Source organism: Equus przewalskii, chromosome 8 (assembly GCF_037783145.1).
Source record: "Equus przewalskii isolate Varuska chromosome 8, EquPr2, whole genome shotgun sequence".
Classification (NCBI taxonomy): domain Eukaryota; kingdom Metazoa; phylum Chordata; class Mammalia; order Perissodactyla; family Equidae; genus Equus; species Equus przewalskii.
Genome location: NC_091838.1, coordinates 31,419,003 through 31,439,390, shown reverse-complemented (window position 1 = coordinate 31,439,390; position 20,388 = coordinate 31,419,003). Strand labels below are relative to the sequence as shown.

Below are 20,388 nucleotides of genomic sequence, written 5' to 3'. Positions count from 1 at the left end.
CTCAACTCGCCTAATATGTAAGTATCCCCAACGAGCCTTAGACATTCTGAAAGCTTTATCACACTGTATTTCAAAATAGTGGTTTGCAATCCTTTTTAAAAGCTATTTAAAAGCTAAGAGAGTAGGAAAAAAAATGGAGACAATGTTCAGCAATAAAAAAGTACACGGCCATGTAGCTTTTAAAAAGAATGAGGTATGTAATAAAACGGAGCGATTTCCGTGAGTATTGTTGGCTAAGAAAACTATACACTTATAGATGACCCCAACTTTTTTTAAAACATACTTATATGCAGAAAAAAGTCCTGAGGCCAAACACCGCATCTGAAGACTGGTTACCCTGGGTAGTAAGACAGGGAAAAGAGGCGGGTGGGAGGAGCAGGAAGGACGACGACAGAGGTCTTCATTGTTTGGCTGATTAATTTTTTTTCTTAAAGAGCACGTAATACTATTGTAACTTAAAAAAATAACGGGAGAAAATAACTATTGGTAAAACCATACCCTCTCCTCCGTACCCAAATTCTTCCAACTTGTAATTTTAAAAACATAGTTATGAGTTCTGAATTTTAAAAACAGGACATACAAAAACACAGAATTATAAGTTAAAAGAAAAATATCTTAGATTTGCAAAATTACTCCCTCCGGTTCTACTCCTGGGTCCTCTTTTCGCCGGTGTGAAATACCCTGAGGACTGGCAGCGCACTTAAACAGTAGTAACCGCTCAAACAAAAAACAGAAAGAAGAAATGTTTAGCGCCTGCTGTAGCCTCTTAAGTCCCTTCCCAGCCCCCAAGGCTTCTCTGAGCCTACGTAGGCTGGACTCCCTTCCTTCACAATCAAAACAACAACAGAAAGTCAGCGGGAGGATCTGAAAGGCCCGAAGGGGCCGCGGGGGGCCGCGGACGGCCGCATCGGGCAGGCAGTGGCTCAGAACCACAGGACGGTCTGCGCCCGGCCCCTTCCGGCCGCCTGGACCCCGGCCTCCGGCCCCTTCGAACCCCCTATTCGCCCTCGACCTCCCAGCCCTTCGGCCTTTCCCGGCCCTTGAACCCCGACCTCCGACCTCCTAGACCCCCTCGAGAACCCCAGCCTCCTTCGACCCCCCCTCAACTCCCCGGTCCCCGACCTGCGGGCCCCTTCAGCCTTTCCGGCCCCTTGAACCCCAACCTCCGACCTCCCAGCCAGCTCGAGCGCCCCCCGCCCCCGCAACTCCCGGGTCCCCGACCTCCCGGCCCTTTGGACTCTTCCGGCTCCCTGGATCCCAACCCCTGGCCCCCTGCCTCCAACCTCCCAGCCTCCTTCGACGCCCCCTCGACTCGCCAGCCCTCGACCTCCCGTCCTCCTTTGACCCCCCCCACCCCACGCCCGACCCCACACGCGGGACACGCCGACCCGCACGACCCCGAGCCCAGAGGCGGCGGCGTTACCTGCGGCGAGGCGGTGGGTCAGGCCCTCTGCAGCAGCGCGCAGACTCAGCAGCTAGGACTCGGAGAGCTCCGCGGCGGCCGGCCGCCGCCACCGCCACAACAACACGGCCGCCGCCGCCGGGGGGAGGGGCGGAACCCGGACCTGCGGCTGGGGTAGCCGGACCGTCGCGGCCTTCGGAGTCGTCCGGGATCTAGGCATGCGCAGAGAGCCGCGGGCGCGAGGGCCTCTTGGCCAGGACACCGAAGTCAACAAGGCCTGGGTACGCCCCCCATCCGGCTCCGCCCACTATGGGATCGCTCCGCCCCCAGGCCCTAACAACGCGAGGCCTTCACAAGGCCTGGACACGGCCGCGGTTGGGAGAGATCCTGCGAGAGCGGAGGCTCGAAATGCGACCTCGTTTTCCGTGTTTGGACTCTCCTGGGAGTGAGTGGACACGAGACGGTCAGCGGTGGCGTAGGGGCAGCTGAGGGTAGAAGCCCCGCCTTGGGAGTGCTGTTGAGCTCCGCTGCGCCCCGGCACAGGGCCTCTCGGTGTCGAAGTATCTTTGAGGGTGCTTCCCCGCGGGGTAACTCGACAGAGGCTGTTGTGGAGAGTGCTCACCGCTTTATCTGAGGAGCCAGGGATTTTTCTCCAGAATGTGCCACTTTAAAGTGTTCACTTAGCGTTGGAAGTTCCCCCAACCCCGTTTGCTAGGGCCTTCGCCGCCAGGCCCGCGTGTTTCCCGTGTGGCGTCGGTCCTCGCCGCCTTTCTGAGTGTCCCCGCTCCCGGCCCGGCCCGGGACGTGGGCTATCAGTGCTAGGCTAACGTGTGCTCTGCGTTCAACACATTGTGTGCTTCCGGCCGCCGAGGATGGCATGCCCAGAAGTTCCTGTCGGCTTGCTTAAATATCCCATAGCCCATAACCAGAAGGGAAGGTTTTTGAGGAAGAGGGATAGAAAGTTGTGAAGAGGAAAGAAGACGTTGGGTCAAGAGAGCCGCTCCAATGAACCTAGTCAGTAAACAAGTTATTCATACTTTTGTGAGTTTTAGTGTGCATAAAAGGCAGTGTCCTCTCCTAAGTACTGTAAATTTTGTGCCAGTGTTCTGCTTTCCTGTTAACTAATCGTGTGTGCCCCTCCAGCCCACTGGTAGACTTGCATTGCTTGAATTCTGTTCGGTTTTGATTTTCAAATGTTAGCAGTGATTGTAGGCTACCTACGCCTATAGGTTACCTAAGGAGAATTAGAATAGTTACAATATCCTTGATGCTCAGGCTACTATTTCCCACCAGAGCTGATTCTATGCAGAAGTGTGTAATTAATATATTAATGAAAGAAGAACATGCAAGCAAGGTCACAGCTGAAATCACAAAATAAGAACTTGCAAACAAGAAAAAATTGCTGCTAAGGTAGTGTTCCATTCGGCTCTACAACTTTGTTTGGGTTTAAAATAGAAATGCATATCCAGTGCACGCATAGCTCCTAACTGCAAAATCTCTATTCATCTGCCTTCTGGGTTAGAGCCCTTGCTCACGGATTCTTTGGCTCTCTGGCTGGTCTGAGGGCACACCTGTCAGTGGTGGGATCATGTAATAGTCTTACAAGATTCACTGTCTGCTATTCCAAGCAGAAATTGTAACACATGAAAATATCTTACCATAAGCAAAATAAGAAGAAATGGTTAAGTTAGAAAAACAGCTTAAATCGTTAAACAACTGCAACAGCCTTTCCCCTATTTTCTTTCCATTTCTTTCTATGTATTTATTTTCTGCCTTCTGCTATAGGAATTCTTCAGGGCTTTAGACCTTTTTTCTCTTCTTCCTCATTAAAGTTGACTACACATTGTTTTTAATAAGACTTCTAGTAAGTACTTTGTTCTTGTGGGTGAGTAGGTGAACAGCAAACAAGCCATTAACTCTGTATCTTCCTGGGGTACACACTGCATGGTGCCACCCCATCTCCTCCTTCAGACCATTTCTGATTATGCCTCAGTTTAGCACTTTTCATGCACTTCTGATGTGTGTTTTCCTACTAATTTGTAATCCACAAAGTCTGGCCACTTGCCTATAGCATTCACTAGTGCTCTCCAGTGCCTGATACAGTGTCTGCTACAATGTTGGTTGGTACTCTGCACTTATTGAATGGATAATTTAAATTTTAAATTATTCGATTATCTAGAATTTAGAGATTTATTTAGACGTTGATTAATTTAGATAGCACACATGGACAATTTATTCCTAGAGTTCTTGGACAGTTGTTGCAGCAAGTCTGGTCCTGGCAACAAGTAACACTTGCTGTAATAACTTAATTCTTCATACCAGGTTTCTTCAATTTTAATATTAAGCAGAAAATACCCAAAGTGAATACAGAATATTGTGTAGCCAGGAGCCTTATAATATCAGAAATGCTCTATTATTTGAATGCATAAGGCATTCAACAAATGCTCATTAAACAAAATCAAATTCAGCATAGAAACTACTATCACCATGTAGGAGTTCACATTTCCTATAGGCATGGCAGTTGTTGCCTGTTTTCTTCAGCCTCAGAATTAGAGGTCTGCGTGTGTTGCCCAGCTAACTTTCAATCATCTAGTTATTTGCAAACACCTGTGTTGCATCATAGGCCTTGGCTATGGTTTATACTACCAAGTCTAGTTTGTGAGGCCTGAAAATATTTCCTTATATCTTTCATTTGACCTGCAATGTCTGGGGAAAACCTAGTGCTAAATCCCACTAAATATGGAACTGTTTTGTTCTGCAGTTTTGTTTCCCTGTACGATTTTCAGTATAATTACAAGTCCATCACCCCCTACCCCCCAAAAAAAACAATAAAAACAAATACTTCTCTCTAAAAGAAAATGTTTCACTGTAGTTTTTTTCCTCTTTTTGAATAACATAAACAACACATCAACATTTCCCTTATTGATTTTAAGAAACATAAATTTAGTTCGTTGGGAAGATAATGTTTTCTAGAGTAGGACTAGAATTTGATAATGAAGGCGAAAGCTTAAGACCCTACATTCCAGATAAGTGATATCTATAATTTACAAATTGAGGAAATATAAAGCAGTCTTAGAGCTGACAGAGGTGAAAGGGAATCTCTAATTTACTGACAACCTTTGTCTATAGCCGTTAGCACTTTCTTTATTACAAGATATCTGCTTGGGATTGTGTTCCACTGTGGTCACTTATTATCTCACATATTGAGAAATATTATAGCCAAAATTAAGGGTAAAGATCTCTATGACAATATAAAAGTAACTATCCACTACAGAAAAGTGAAAAAGACTTTGTTCTCAAAATGTGGTCTGGGACTAGAGGAATCAAATTCTAAGGGAATTTATTAGAAGTGCAAACTCATGGGGCCCCATCCCAATTTAACAAGTCCTCTGGGCAATTCTGATGAATGGTAAAGTTTGAGAACCATTGGTTCAAATCATGAAATACACTTTTTCAGTACACTCTTTATTTTTTTTCTAAAATGTAATTCATAGATATGAAATCAGGTAGAAAATAGGCTTCCTTTGGTGAAAATATTCCATTCCTTGTATTTCCAATGTCTGTAATATCATCTCCAGTCTAAGGAAGTTGTACTCATTGTTCATGGACCTACCCCAATATTTCTTCCTTTATGAACCTTTCTCAATCCTTTAAGCCACAATGTGACGTTTTGTTGCTGTCATTGTTCACATTCAAAGATGCTATTCGTGATTGTGGATGTGACTGAAGACTGCTCAAGCAGTCCTTTCCGTGTTGGAAAATTGCCCAGAATTGTGCACCACTGTTGTTTTAGTGGGTCTTAACCTTTAGTAACTCTTGTTTATTTTTTCTTCTCTGAAACTACCCAGCCAGAATGCCAAGTTGACCAGCAGTCTCCAGTAGTTTCCTAGCATTTCAAAGCTATTCTATATTTTCTGAAACTTCCTAATATGTTAAAAAACTGACAAAGTTTATGTAAAGTTATTCTATTATAAGAATCTTTAAAAAAAAAAACCTGGAGCATCAAGGAATTCAACTCATGAGGCAACAAATGTAAATGCACGTACCTTGCTGTGTCCTACCACTTGCCTCCACCAAAAGCATTCATAGCAAATACTGAAAAGCAGAAAATTTGTTTTTAGCTTCTCAAATTCAGCAACCATTGAAATCTAAGTAATAAAGGGATTGTATGTGCAATTAAAAATAGGCCCTTGTCTTCTTGGAGACCATATGTTAGTACAACTATACGTAAAACAAGATGAAATTATGGACTAGCAGTATTAAGAATTTCAGAACTAAGCATTGCCTTAGAAGTCATTTGATTAGCTCCTTGTGTTGTACAGATGAACTGAGTATTAATGGTAACTTGGCAATTACAGTAGGTTTAATATTGATAGGATATTGGAAATTCTTCCGATAAAAAGAAATATAAAAATTATCAACAAAAGGAATTTCTTTTAGGAAAATAAGTATTACTAATCTATTGTCTGCAGTAAATAGTGACTAACTCTAAAATTAAAATTAATATGTCTTTAGTCTATACAGATGCTTTTCTTTCATTAAAAATTCTGTTTGTAAACTAGATGCGTTGAAACTATAGATAAAACTATTGTAAAATGTATATGTAACTAAATTGTAAATTAATTTTTAAAGAATCTGAACATTTGAACTTTTCCAGAGAAACTATGATAGATGCTGAAGATAAACAGAATATGTGACATGGTTGCTTTCTTAATAAACTTGTATGCAAATAATACAAGGAAGAAAGTCACCCATGACATAATAAAAAGGGTGCAAATTGTTTCATGAAAGCGCTTTGTGGCAGAAGTCAAATTTGAATCAAGAGCTGAAATTTAGGTAGAAGTTTTACACTACAAAGATGATGAGAATGGTCATTTTAGGATAGAGAATAGCATAAAGAGTAACATTGAAATAGGTAATTCATACTGCATTTTCAAAGGGCAGAGATTAATCTTATTTATCTAGAACATAGAGTGCAAAAGGGATAATAGGAGCTAAGTCTAGAAAGGTAAACTGTGACCAGATTTTGGTGGTCATTAGATTTCATGCAGCAGGCCACGAGGAGCCATGTTTGTTTTTATTTATGTGTAATTAACTGTTGTGCATTATATCAGATAGAACTAAAAATTATGCTGTGCATAAATATTGCTGTGAGATCAAATCATTTGAATTTGCCTCTGTGATTCATAGTATAAATGAAGTTACTGTGTTTGTGTGTGTGTGTATTTTTTTTTCAGCTATGTCATTTGAATTCTGAAAGAATTCTTCGGTCAATAAACCTGTGAGTCCAGGCACTGAAGTCTAGTTTACATAACTAGATTCCTCCTGCTCTAAATAGGTTGATAATCTGGAACACAGTAATTATAAGGAATTGACTACAACCAACTGGTATTCAAATAGAATGTTTTTAAAAATACTATTAAATGGAGTAATTTGTTAAAAATAATATTAAAAACAGGAGTTGTGACAGCAAATCCATTATTAGAGCAGAACAGAGACGTTTAAATGAAAAATCCTAAAACGAAGACTTAGCCTGAATAGTCAACACCATTCCTTTTAGCAAAAATGCTGGATAAATCAGAATGTGATTTAAATTCTATGTCCTTTCAAGGAGCTATTTACAGAGTCTGTTCCACACCAAACACTCTGGAAAAGTGTTCAGTGTTGCCCAATTTGAAGGTCATGGCTAAGTGATAAAGGCAGTCCAAAAAGCACACGTGGTTGGATCACACTGCTTCCACTGCCCCTGCTGCCAAGACTAGCTGTAAATCAGTGTGTAACATGAGCAATGTATCACAGCTATCCTCCTCTTTTTGGGAACCTCAGTCAATAGTACTCTCATGCTGCCCGAGGCTGTGTGGGTACCCCTCTACAGTCACATCCACACCTTCCCCATCTGCACTGTCCTATGACCCATTGTTTCCTTTGCTTCTCTGCGGTGTGTCCTGTTGGACCCAGGATGCAGCTAGAACTGTGTTGGAAAGACCATATGAGGTGAAAGGAATTCACACTCAGATGCTTCATATATAAAACCAGCTTGATTTCCCTCTAGGAGTATTTTTATTTAGACAACTCTTTAAAAAATCTGAAATTCTTACAAAGGAAGTACATAATGATGTTCTACTAACTATAGAGAATTTTTGGCCTCGGTGTAAGCTGTAGCTAGATTGTTATAAGGAGGACTTTTTGTTTTCTTAGCTTCCTTCAACTTCTGATTAAAATGCTGAAAGATGAAATATATCTCTGAGATACTGGTTTATATTTTTATTCTATGTCTTTTTTGTTCTTTAATCTGTTTTAGCGGGTAGCCAAGTCAAGTGGTTCCTTGCCTTGTTGAAGAGGTAAAGTTATTGGCAGGGCAGTGCTTGCACAACAGTAACCACCTATGCCCTCCCCAAAATGGGAATGAAACGGATGACCCTGCTTCCAATGAGCAGTGAAACAAAACAAAAACCTGTTTACCAAGTAGTGCCCCATGCAGGTGACATAACAGAGGAAATGGATGCATGGTATATCTAGAGAGACAGGATTTTTAGACTTAAAGTTTCCAGCTTCATCACATTTCTCATGCTCCAAAGGTAGAATGGAATCAACAGAACCTGCAGAAGTGAGGATTCCACTCCAGCTGGGACACTGGGCATCTCAGCAGTAACCACTGTGAGCTGATGGCTTGTGGCCAGCAGAGCCTCCTCCATGGTTTGACCTTACACAAGAACCCAGAATTTTGTAATCATCCTGGAGATTGGAGGCCTGAAAGTATAATTCAAATTTCTCATTAATTCCATAGAATATGAGCTCCAACTCAAAATTAATTTGACTAGAAAAAAAATTTGACTATATTGACTTATGGTCTAAAACTTGCACAATCTGCTATGGTTTTAACTACATTCCAACATGCCAATGAGACTATTATTGGAGAGCTGCCTGGTGGTCAGATGTTCTCAGCACCTCCACTTTTACTTACCAGATACTTAAGGTGACCATATATTCTGGTTTGCTCAGGACAGTCCCAGTTTATGACTGTTGTCCTGTTGTAATTATTAATAGATAGTGTACCCTTTCACTCTCAAAAGTGTCAGGTTTGAATGATAAATTATATGGTTTCCTTATACATAACTCATTCAATTATATCAGTCTGCATAGGCTAAATTATGCTCTTCTAGTAAATAACACAAAATTGCAGTGTTTAGCACAACGGAAGTTTATCAGTGACGTTCTAGGCAGCTGTCCTCCAGGGATAGGCTCAGCATTCCAAACACCACCATATTAACATGTGCTTTCCACAATTGTTACAACGGGGAAAGAGAGCTCTTGGAATGTCTTATGCCAGCAAATAAATGATCCAGCCTGGAAGTGACACACATCACTTCTGCCCACTACTCATTGGCCAAAACTATTCATACGACTCAGTCTATCTGGAAGGGGCAGGGAGGTGAGGGGTACTTTTCCCATTTTCTGAGAAGAACAGAACAGAATAGGAGCGTAAAAAGTCATGTTGTTAGGTACGCAAACAAGAAGCGAAGTACCAAAGGGTCTATATATTGTTGGTATTATGAAGCTTAAAAATATACTCAGGTAATATACCTCAGTGGCAGGTAAGTTCCTTTGCCACTACCTTCATGCTTAGTCTCAATCTTAGGAACAATGACTCTCTGAGGAACCTAGTCCCAGTTCTTAGAGTCAAGATGAGAGAGTTTAAGGTTTTGTTTGTCACTAAATAAGATAATCAACAGCAGACATGAAAACAAAATCCAAAATATGATTCAAGATCCTTTGAGTTGATAACATCAACAATAAAAAATTAAAAGTCAGAAAACAGAAATACACACATCATAAATATATGTGTATTGTATAGCCTCCTAACTTAAATAGTAGTCAGGAACAAATACCATAAGCCAATTCATGCACATGCATTAATGGTCTATTAGCATATCTATTGTGAAAATTAATCATTTATTTTGACTGTAGAGAGAAATTTTATGTTTCCATAGAAAATTATACCCTACCCTTTGGGTTATCAGATTCTGGTCCTGTTCATTGTCTTTGAGCTATTTTTCACCTCTATAACCTACATAGTTTTCTTACCTACCTGTAAATTGGACTGAATCCTGCTGTTTTGCAAATTTCATGAGTCCTTATCAAATTTTCAATTCTTCATATTGGTTCATATATTATTTCTCCCCTCAGATGATCTTTGGAACCTTGCCAAGGGGTCTGACGGCTTTCATCTGATGATACCAGATCACTACCTCAGTCCAGCTATCACTAGCCCTATGCAGATATCGGTCACTCCAGAAACAGTTAGTGTATCACTTAAGAGGAAATGTTTGAATTGATACTTCTTTGTTATAGTCTACCATTTTCTCAAAATCATGCCATATTTTCATTTTGCTTTATTACAAGTTTTATTGTCATTTTTATTCGAAGACTGCTTTTGTTTTCCTTAGTAGTAAGAAAAATATATTCTTTCTTCAATATATTTCTATTATCTTTAAGATTCTTTAATCATTCTGTTATTTGAATATATTTCAATGTTTCTTCTTTTTAACTTTTTATTTTGAGATAAATTATAGATTCACAGGAAATTATAAAGACAGTACAGAGTTCCCGTGTACCTTTTACCCAGTTTAATATCTTGCATATTTGTAATATGATATCAAAACCAGGAACTTAACATTAGTGCAATATACATGTGTAACTCCTCTGCTTGATCAATTCTGCTGTTGAAGCTCTCTACTGCATTTTTCATTTCATTCATTATATTTTTCAGCTCCAGAATTTTTGTTTTGTTCTTTTTTTATGATTTCTATCTCCTTATTGAATTTCTCATTTTGTTCTTGTATTGTTTTCCTGATTTCATTTTCCATGTCCTCTTATAGCTCCCTGAGCTTCTTTAAAACAATTATTTTGAATTCTTCATCAGGTAGTTTGTAGCTCTGCTTCTTTAGGGTTGGTTACTGGGAATGTATTGTGTTCCTTTAGTTGTATGGTGTTTCTTTGATTTTTTTGTGTGTTGCTTATAGCCTTCCATTGGTATCTGCACGTTTGAAGGAACAGCCACCACTTCTAGACTTCACCGACTGGCTTGGAGGGGAAAGACCTTCACCTGCAGTAGGTGCCAGGTTGCCTGCTGGGTGTGGTGCATGGCAGAGATAGGTCCAGCACCAGTCCAGGGATGTGTGTGGACACCTGTTCTGAGCAGGGAGGTGCTGGTTCTGAGGGGCGTGTAGTCGCACCCATTAGGGGGTCTGCGATGTATGTATGCGATGGCCCCAGCCCTGACGAGAAGGTCTCAGGGGTGGCTCCAGCTGGGCAAGGGCAGTAATGCAGAGGCAGCTCTAGCTAGGGAAGATGGGGTACAGCAGCGTGGTGTTTGGATAGCTTGTCAGCATCAGCAAAGATTGTATGGGTCCTCAGTGGCAAAGGCTGCAGGCGTTTGCTGCAGTGGTGATGGCTGTTGGGGTCCTCCTGCTCTCCTTTTCCCCCACGGGGGAAAGTTGCAGCTGAGGGCATCTCTCTCAAAGCAAGCTGTGCCAGTCTAGGGGATGAGATTGACGCAGATAAAATGCTTCCTACACTTTTCTATGCAGTCATCCTTGGTTTTTATTCTCCACTGGGTTGCTGCAGCTTCTTAGTTGTACCCTGGAACTTTCCCAGAGCTATTTTCTTCCATGAGTTGTTGTTTTTGTTGGGGGAAGAGAGCTGGGACCTCCTAGTCTACCATGTTGCTGACATCACTTCTGTATGTATAACTCTATGTAATTTTATTACATGTGTAGATTCCTGTAACAACCACTGCAATCAAGACAGAACTATTCTATCATCGCAAAGATCTCCTATCTTCTACCCCTTTATAATCACATGCACCCCGCACCCACCATCCCTAACCCCTGATAACCACTAATCTGTTTTACATGTATAGTTTTGTCATGTAAAGAAAGTTATAGAAATAGAATTACACAACATAGGACATTTTGAGATTGGCATTTTTCACTAAGAATAATGTCTTTAATATCCACACAAGTTGTTGCATGTATCAGTGAAGCTTCTCTTCATGTCTTTTTCTTACTTTCTAATTGAATTTCTTATATATATACATATATATATATATTTTTTGATGAGGAAGATTGCCCCTGAGCTAACATCTGTGCCAATCTTCCTCTATTTTGTATGTGAGACTCCACCACAGCATGGCTTAATGAGCAGTGTGTAGGTCTGCGCCCATTATCTGAACCCCCAAACCCTGGGCCACCGAAGCAGAACACACGAATTTAACCACTATGCCACCTGGCTGCCCCTTGAATTTTTTATATTTTAATGTTGTATTTTGAGAGTTCTTGACATATTCTAGACATGAGTCTTTCATCAAATTTATATTTTGCAAATATTTTCTCCCAGTCTGTCACTTCTCTTTTCATCTCTTAACAGGATCTTTCAAAAGTTTTTAATTTTGATGCAGTCCAGTTTAATGATCTTTTACAAATCAGTATTTTGAGATCATGCTTAAGAATGCATCACCAAACCCTAGGTCTCAGAGGCTTTCTCTTATGTTTTCTTCTAAAAGTTTTATAGTTTTACATTTACATTTAAATCTATGATTAATTTTGAGTTAATGTTTTATATTAGGTATGAAGTTTAGGTTAAGGTTCATTTCTTCCTATAATATTCAATTGCTCTGGCACCATTTATTGAAAAGGCTATTCTTCCTCCATTAAATTACTTTTGCACTTTTGTCAAAAATTGGTTGGCAGTATGTATATGGAGCTATTTCTGAGTTCTCTATTCTAATTTATTAGTTTATCCCTCTGCCAATGCCACAGAGTCTTTATGATTCTAGCTGTATAACAAGATTTGAAATGAGAGTGTTTCTGCCCACTTTATTCTTCTTCAGAATTCTTTTAGTTGTTCTAATTCTTTTGTTTTTCCATATAAATTTTAGAATAATCTTGTCTATATCTACAAAATATGTTTTCTGGAGTTTTGTTTTTTCAAAAAATTTTGGAATTTTGGAATTATGTTAAACCTATATTTTAAAATTTGGAAAGAATTGACATACTATGTTGAGTTTTCCTGTTCATGAACCCAGAATATCTCTCAGTTTATAATACTGTTGATTTTTTTAGTGTTTTGTGGTTTTCAGCATATAAATCCACTACATATTTTGTTAGATTTACACCTAAGTATTTATTTCGATTTTTTTGAGTGATTGTAAATGCTACTGAATTTTTAATTTTAGTTTCCACATATTAATTGTTAGTATATAAAATACAATTGATGTTTGTATGTTGACTTTGTATGCTGTGACCTTGCTGAACTCACTTATTAGTTCTAGGAGTTTTGTGTGTGTTTGAGTAGATTTCTTGGGATTTTTGTGTAGACTCCATGCCTTCTGAAAATAAGGATAGTGTATTTCTTCCCTTCCAATTTGTATGCCTTTATTTCCTCTCTTGTCTTCTTGTGCTGCCTAAATCTTCCAGCACTATGTTGATTACAAGTGGTCAGAGTGCATATCCTTCCTTGCTCCTGATCTTAGAGGAAAAGGATTCAGTCTTTCACCATAAAGCATCTATAGGTTTTTATAGATGTTCTTTATCAAATTGAAGATACTCCTCCTCTATTCTACTTTGCTGAGAGGTTTGTTTGTTTGTTTGTTTATGAGAAATAGATGTTGAATTTTGTCAAAGGCTTTTTCTGTGTCTATTGATATTATCATGTCATTGATATTATCAACCTTATAATTCCTCATTTAAACCCTTGTAATGCTGAAACCGTATACCCATTTTATAATTGTTCCATTTAAGGTTTTCACAATACTGTCAGACTTAAGAAAGTGGTTAGTTTGGAACAGACTGTTCTTGAAGGCCAGGTATTTATTGGGTGGCTCCTAATGGAACTCAGTGGTTATATGGAACAAACCTCTAGCCTTGGCTACTTCCCCGATGGCTAGGACGCTGCACCTTGGGTTTCCCTTGGATGTAGGGAAGGATTTTCCCTGACCTAACAGCTGTTGTCCATCTTCCTCTTCTTAAGGACAGATGGACTCGTTCAGTGTTCCACGGGTATGACCACCTAGTGGCTATATTTATTTGTTCCTTCCTTGGGGTTAGAAGATGTTATATAACATACAGAAGCCCTGTTTAAATTTACTCAATAAGCCCTTAACAATAGTCAAGCAGGAATAGTCTTATTAAATACTGAAGTGTCTTTAATGAGAAAGGCTGCCCTTTAAAATAGAATGGCTTTAGATGTTTTAACTGCATCCCAAGGTGCTACGTGTGCAGTCATTCAAACTGAATGCTGTGTTTTTATACCTGATGAATCTTCCAATGAGTCATCTGTTAAAGCACATTAAAAAGTAGGTGAATGCCCTAAATGACCCTAAACCTAGTCTTGATTTTTGTTTAGTTGGCTCCCTTCCATTATTGGCTCCCTTTTGCGATCCAGATTGCAATTCCTATTTCTATTATTCCTTAGAATTCTTGTATTAGTCATAATATTCTCACTAATTACTGTTATTTTTACTCAGCATTCTAAGACTGACATGCAAGCTAGAGTAACGATTGCTCAGTGACTTGAGATGGTCAATCGATCTTATAACACTGAACTGATTTCCTTTGAATTCATTTTTAAGCTAATCATTTCATGCATTGGATTATCTGTTCCATAATCCTTATGAACAATGTAACTATAGAAAGTCACATAAAAGCACATGTACAATGTTTATGCAATAATCTAAAAATAGATGACAAATTGCATAACCTATGAAATGCTTCCCTGTTAATATATACCTCTATGCTTGTCCACTGTATCTGACTGTTACCCTCCAATGTGGGTAACTGGGCAAAACAATGAAATAAAAACCTAGTACCAAGGGACATGAAGGACCTAGGGCAGGCAGCAACCACCCTGGCACCGAGGGACAATGTTTTGATCAGGAATGTTTTCTATCAAAAGATTATTGATCAAAAGATTTTATTGATCAAGAGATTTTCACATATTGAGGTATACGGGATAACTTTTCAGGTTCAAAAGTGATTTGGTTTGAACTAAAGAAGACTGACTTATCGCCTATTGATCATACACTGTACATCTGTTTTAACTATTAAAGTAAAGAATACACTCTCAAGATAAGAATGCATGCTTTCCCTTTTATGCCTTATTGATAACGCCCTATGGATTAGTCCCTTTCCCGACATCAGGGTCATGTGGACCTGCTAGTTTGCAACTAAATAACTGTTTGAAACTTTGACGAAAATGTATCCTGGATGTGTTTAATATATGTTCTTTCTTCTAAAAAGATATCAGACTGGGGCTGGCCCTGTGGCCTAGTGATTAAGTTTGGCACACTCCACTTCGGTGGCCCAGGTTCAGTTCCTGGGCATGGACCTACACCACTCATTGGTGGCCATGCTGTGGCAGCGACCCACATACGAAATAGAGAAAGACTGACACAGATGTTAACTCAGGGAGAATCTTCCTCAAGCAAAAAGATGAAGATTGGCAATGGATATTAGCTCAGGGAAAATCTTCCTCAGCAAAAAATAAAAATAAAAAAATAAAAAAATTATTGTTTATTTTACGCTGACATACTCCAAGAATATACTCTGTATGACTTCTTTCAAATTTGTGTAGTCTATCCTGGGGCAAAATTCCTGCCGATCTGTGGACCTGTAAAACTAAAAAACAAATTATCTACTCCCAAAATATAATGGTGGAACAAGTATAGGATACCAGTTATTGACATTCCCATTCCAAATTGGAGAAAATGGAAGAAAAAAAGGAGTTACTGGTCACAAGCAATTTAGAAATCCAACTGGACAAACTCTATTAGGTTTCAGGGCCTGGGAATAAATTATCTGTGCTCCCTGATTCACTCTCTGAATTCCTAACTCTGTCCTCTGTGCTTGCAGTTTTGCCCTCTGGGCTCTTGGCTTCACACCTGGAGTCATCCTTTTTTCTTGAAATGTAGCAGGTATTTCCAAAGAAGTAGTTTTATCAGCCTGTTTTCTGCTTTTAGAATTTTGCAAGTCTCACAGCATTGGCAGCCTGCCTTCATTCTGTTCCATCTTTGTCCATTTCAGTTCAGTTCAGTTCAGTGTTTCTGCCAAGAACTTTGTGAGTCTCCCATGTATGTTTTAGGGATTCTCTCTGTTGGATAAGAAGTTCCTGTTCAAGTCTTTGTTGGATAATCCCATATATATTCCTGGTTTATGCTTAGATACCTGAGGACGTCCATGAGTCAAATGCCTAATCTCTTCAAAGAGCCCTCTGTCTTACTAGAGCAAGGGTTCTCCACCCCATGTGCACAGAAGCCAATACCGTGCATGGTACATGGGTCTTTGAGAGAAGCAGCAATTTATTATGCAATCAATTGGTAAGGAGACAGAAGGAAAGGCTCTCAACTCTATCTCCCCGATTCAGGCTATAAGGTAAGGGTTAAGAGATCAGGGAGGTCAGGCTGGTATGCAGAAGCACTGGCAGGATGAGTTTCGATTGGCAGATCAAAATTTTCTCCTCTGTGCGTGCTCCTGGCTGTTACACTGCCCCTGAAAAATAGCCTTAACATTCTGTTGTTAAGAAGAAGTCAGCACAGTAAACAAGAGTAAAGTTTTTGTGTAGATTTAAGTCATTGCCTTCTCTATTGATAAGAGTTTCTGGAGACTTAGTCATCCTCTCCTTCCTGGCACTCTTACAAATGGAAATTTCTCTTATAAATGTAAATTTCCCTTACAAATAAGTAACTTCTACTAGGTTTTCAGAGCTTTCCCTCTGTCTGCTGTTTCTTAAAATAATCAGCCTAAAATAATTCTCATGCCAAACAGGCATATTTTGGGGTAACAAATTCTGTTCCTGGTCCTGTGGTTACATGTGTGATTGAATACACTGACCTTTTGATCCTTCTGATGCACTGCCAAGAGGTTGTCCTTCTTTCAGAGGATGCTTTCCTGATGGTGAATCTCTTAATTTTAGCGTCTTTTGCAGTCTGGGTAGGATGATAGTTTACCAAATCATCAAGCCCTGATTCCTTTTTGCTTAACAGGTCTTCCTTCAATTTCTCTCTCTTCTCTCATATTTGACTCATAAGCAGCAAGAAGAAACCAGGCATCACCTTCAACACTCTGCTTGAAAATCTCCTCAGCTAAATATTAACAAAGACTCTCTCCTTTGACCAAACTTTAGTCAGCCTCCTCTGAGTCCTCTTTTTGTGTAGACCTTGCCCTTGGGCTCTGTCCTTGGCTTGTTTAGTCGAATTTTAACAAGAATCCTGTGGGGTCACTTTAGTGCAAATCACCACCCTTGATATCTGACCAAATTCCTCATCCTCTACCGTTGATATCTGATCAAATTCCTTATTCCCAACCTTTGCTAGCCTGCCTTCAGCAAAAATGCTGTCCAGTCAGTTTAACTAGAATCCCCCTGCCTTTGATGTTTCCTCTTAGTAATTTTCCATCCACTGGCCCCTGACCCTGCTCCTTGACTATAAATCTCCACTTGTCTATGTATAGAGTTGAGCTCAATCTCTCTGCCCTACTAAAAACCCTATTGTAGTAGTCTCCCTGAATAAAGTCAGCCTTACCATCTTTAACAAGTGCCATGGAAAATTTTTTCTTTAACGGTGTCCAAGTCCATCATGTACAAGTTCCACTTTCCACATAACAATAAGACAAAATACAGCTAAGCTATTGCCACTATGTAACAAGGGCCCTTATTTCTCCGATATCCAGGAACATTTTTCTCACTTCCTTTTGAGCCTTTGCAGCAGTGCCTTTGAGTCTTTGTTTCTGTTAACAGTCTGTTTATGATGACTTAAGTAGTCTCTAAGATAATATCATTTTTTCTCTACCATGATCTTTATTTCCTTCTGAGTCCTCACCAGCAGAGCCATTAACATCCATGTTTTAATTAACAGTCTGTTGAGGACAATCTAAGGTTTTCCCATCATCCTCCTCAAAATTCTTCTAGCCTCTGCCCTTTACTGAAATCCAAAGACACTTCTACATTTTTAGATATTTTTTACAGCAGCACACCACTTTTGGTACCAAAATCTGCATTAGTTTCCTATTGATGCTGTAAAAATTTACCACAATCTTAGTGTCTTAAACACAATTTGTCTTAAAGTTCTGAAGGTCAGAGGTCTGAAATGGGCCTTATCAGGCTCAAATCAGGGTGTCAGCATGACAGTCTTTCTGGAGGCCCTATGGAGAATCCCTTCCTCGCCTTTTCTAGATTCCAGAGGCCATCTGAATTCCTTGGTAGTAGAGCAGTTATTGTCTAAAAGTCTTCTGTATTGCTAGGCTGTCCCTTTCCTCATCTTTTTTTTTTGGAAGACTAGCCCTGAGCTAACTGCTCCCAATTCTCCTCTTTTCACTGAGGAAGACTGGCCCTGGGGTAACATCCATGCTCATCTTCCTCTACTTTATACGTGGGATGCCTACCACAGCATGGCATGCCAAGCGGTGCCATGTCCGCACCCGGGATCTGAACCTGTGAACCCCAGGCCACCAAGAAGCAGAACGTGAGAACTTAACCGCCACCAGGCCGGCCTCCTCCTCATCTTTTAACTACAGAGAGCAGACTTAGGGTGGTATTTGGTTTACTGGCACTCATTTTGATTCTGCGTTGCCAGCTTCTCCAGCATCCAGGCTGCCATAATAGGGCAGAAAGGAAACCCAGGGAACTCACCACTGGGTCATTCTGTAGGTTTCAAGGTCCCTAGCCTGTCTGGCTTCTTCCCTCCAACTTTCAGAGTCTTATGTTTATGTTAGTCATGTCCCGGGATTTTTAGTAGTGCTTAGCAGAAGCAGGGCAAAGAACCTTCTTTAATCTTTGAGACAATAGTGTCTCTTTTTAGGCTGCCCCTTCAAAGGCCTTTCACATCTGGCTTCTCTGTCAAGTACTTGAGACTTCTTTTTCCTCTGGGTGTCTCTTCCATTCCTGCTGAGGCAGCCTCTGTTAGTGGGTCTATACTTCGTAGGATTATGTACACCTCAGAGTCAATCTTCCTCTTTCTTTCTCTCCCTGCCAATTCTTGCTTTATTGTTTTCTGGCACTTAGAACCTCACAATGGTTGTAGAAAGACAAAAACTAAGATGGAAGGTTAGATGTAAGTAGAGGGCTTAGTATAAACTAAGGAATTTAGAAACTCTCAGCTTCAGAGTCACAAGTTAAGCACTGAGAGAAGGAATATATTTTACTTTGTTTTGGTGACAAACCAATTATTGTTTATGGTTGTAATTCTGTTTAAACTTCAAATGTCCAGTTTTTGGAAACTCCTTCTGAATTATTGTGAGGTATTCTGTCAATCTTATTTTTTGGTGTTACCTTGTTGTCTTTTTGTGAATCTCATACATATTGGAGAGGTTGTGTTGTGGAAAGCCAATCAGCACCATTATAAACAGGACCTGCCTAGTGCATGGCTCTGCGCACATGTCCTATGGGCACCTCTCTTCAAGCTCAACATATCTGAAATTAAGGCAAACCTAGGATTCAGTATTTCTTCTGACCTCTGTCTCCCAGACTTTCTTTCAGTTAATGATAGCACTAATTAATTGCCCAAGCCAAAAAACTGTAGGTCAAAACTCTTTCCCTGTACTCAGCCTTCATGTGTGTTCTATATCTTGAGTCCTCTCAACCTTCATTGGCTTTGCCTTCATTGGGCCTGATAATCTCACTCCTTCCAATCTCCCTGATTCCAGTCTAAGCCCCCTCCCATTTGTCTCCACTCTGCTACCAAAAATCTTATATTTAAAATTCTTCAATGGCTTCCTTTTCTCTAAGTATGAAAAAGAAACATTCGAACAAAATATTCATGAAAAAGAGATTCTTCACAATCCAGCCCAGTGGTTCTCTGTCTTGTATATTCCTTAGAATCATCTGGGCGGCTTTTAAAAATTAAAAGTTCCTGGGCTTCACACCTGGAAATTCTGATTTAACTAATGTGAGTTCATGTCCTTGGCTTTACTGTTATTATTTTGCATTTTTTGTTTAGGTGAAATTAACATAACATAAAATTCACCTTTGAAAAGTGAACAGTTCAGGGGCATTTAGTGTATTCACAATGCTGTGCAACTACCACCTCTATTCACCTCTAAAATTTGCGTCACCTCGAAATGAAACCACATTCTCATTAAGCAGTTATCTCCCATTCCCCTCCTCACCCTAGCCCCTGGAAATCACTAATCTTTGTTCTGTCTCTATGTCTTTAACTATTCTAGATATTTCATCTAAATGGAATTGTGCAATACGTGATCTTTTGTGACTGGCTTCTTTCACTTAGTATAATGTTTTCAAGGTTCATCCTAGTTGCAGCATGTATCAGTACTTCATTCCTTTTTATGGCTAACATTCCATTGTGTGTGTATACAACAATTTGTTCATCCGTTAATCTACTGATTAACATTTGGGCTATTTCCATCTTTGGCTGTAGTGAATAGTGCTACTATGAACATGCATGCAAATGGATTTGTCTGAGTACTGTTTTCAATCCTTTTGAAATACTTAGGAGTGGAACTGCTGAGTTATATGGTACTTATGTGCTTAACTTTTGAGGAACTACCAAATTGTTTATCACAGCAGCTAAACCATTTTACGTTCATACCAGCAAAGTCTGAGAGTTCCAATTTATCTACACCTTCACCAATACTTGTTATTTTCCATTTTTTGATTATAGCCATCCTAGTAGGTGTGAAGTGGCACTTCACTGTAGTTTTGATTTGCATTTTCCTAATGATTGCTGAGGTGTGGGGCATCTTTTCATGTGCTTGTTGGTCATTTGTATATTTCTTTGAAGAAATGTTTATTCAAGTCCTTTCCCCATTTTTCAATTGCGTTATTTGTTATCATTTTGTTGTTGAGTTGTAGTTCTTTGTATATCCTGGTTACTAGATCCTTATCACATATATGATTTGCAAATATTTTCTCCCATTCTGTAGATTGTCTTTTCACTTGCTTGATAGTGTCCGTAAATGCACAAAAGGTTTTAATCT

At 39.8% G+C, this 20,388-nt stretch overlaps 1 protein-coding gene across 8 annotated transcripts in view; it reads right to left on the bottom strand.

Annotated features, from left to right (window-relative positions):
• The window catches only part of PCMTD1 (protein-L-isoaspartate (D-aspartate) O-methyltransferase domain containing 1), a 66,460-nt gene extending 64,646 nt beyond the window's left edge, over positions 1-1,814 (bottom strand). For 3 of the 8 annotated variants that reach the window (XM_070630614.1, XM_070630613.1, XM_008515485.2), the window contains exon 1: positions 1,424-1,563. The gene's annotated coding sequence lies outside the window, so the exon portion shown is untranslated. Of the gene's footprint in view, positions 1-283; positions 805-1,423 lie in introns of those variants that run through there. The other 5 variants (XM_008515484.2, XM_070630615.1, XM_008515486.2 and 2 more) reach the window with 5 other exon arrangements.
• Between the last annotated feature and the right edge of the window lie 18,574 nt (positions 1,815-20,388).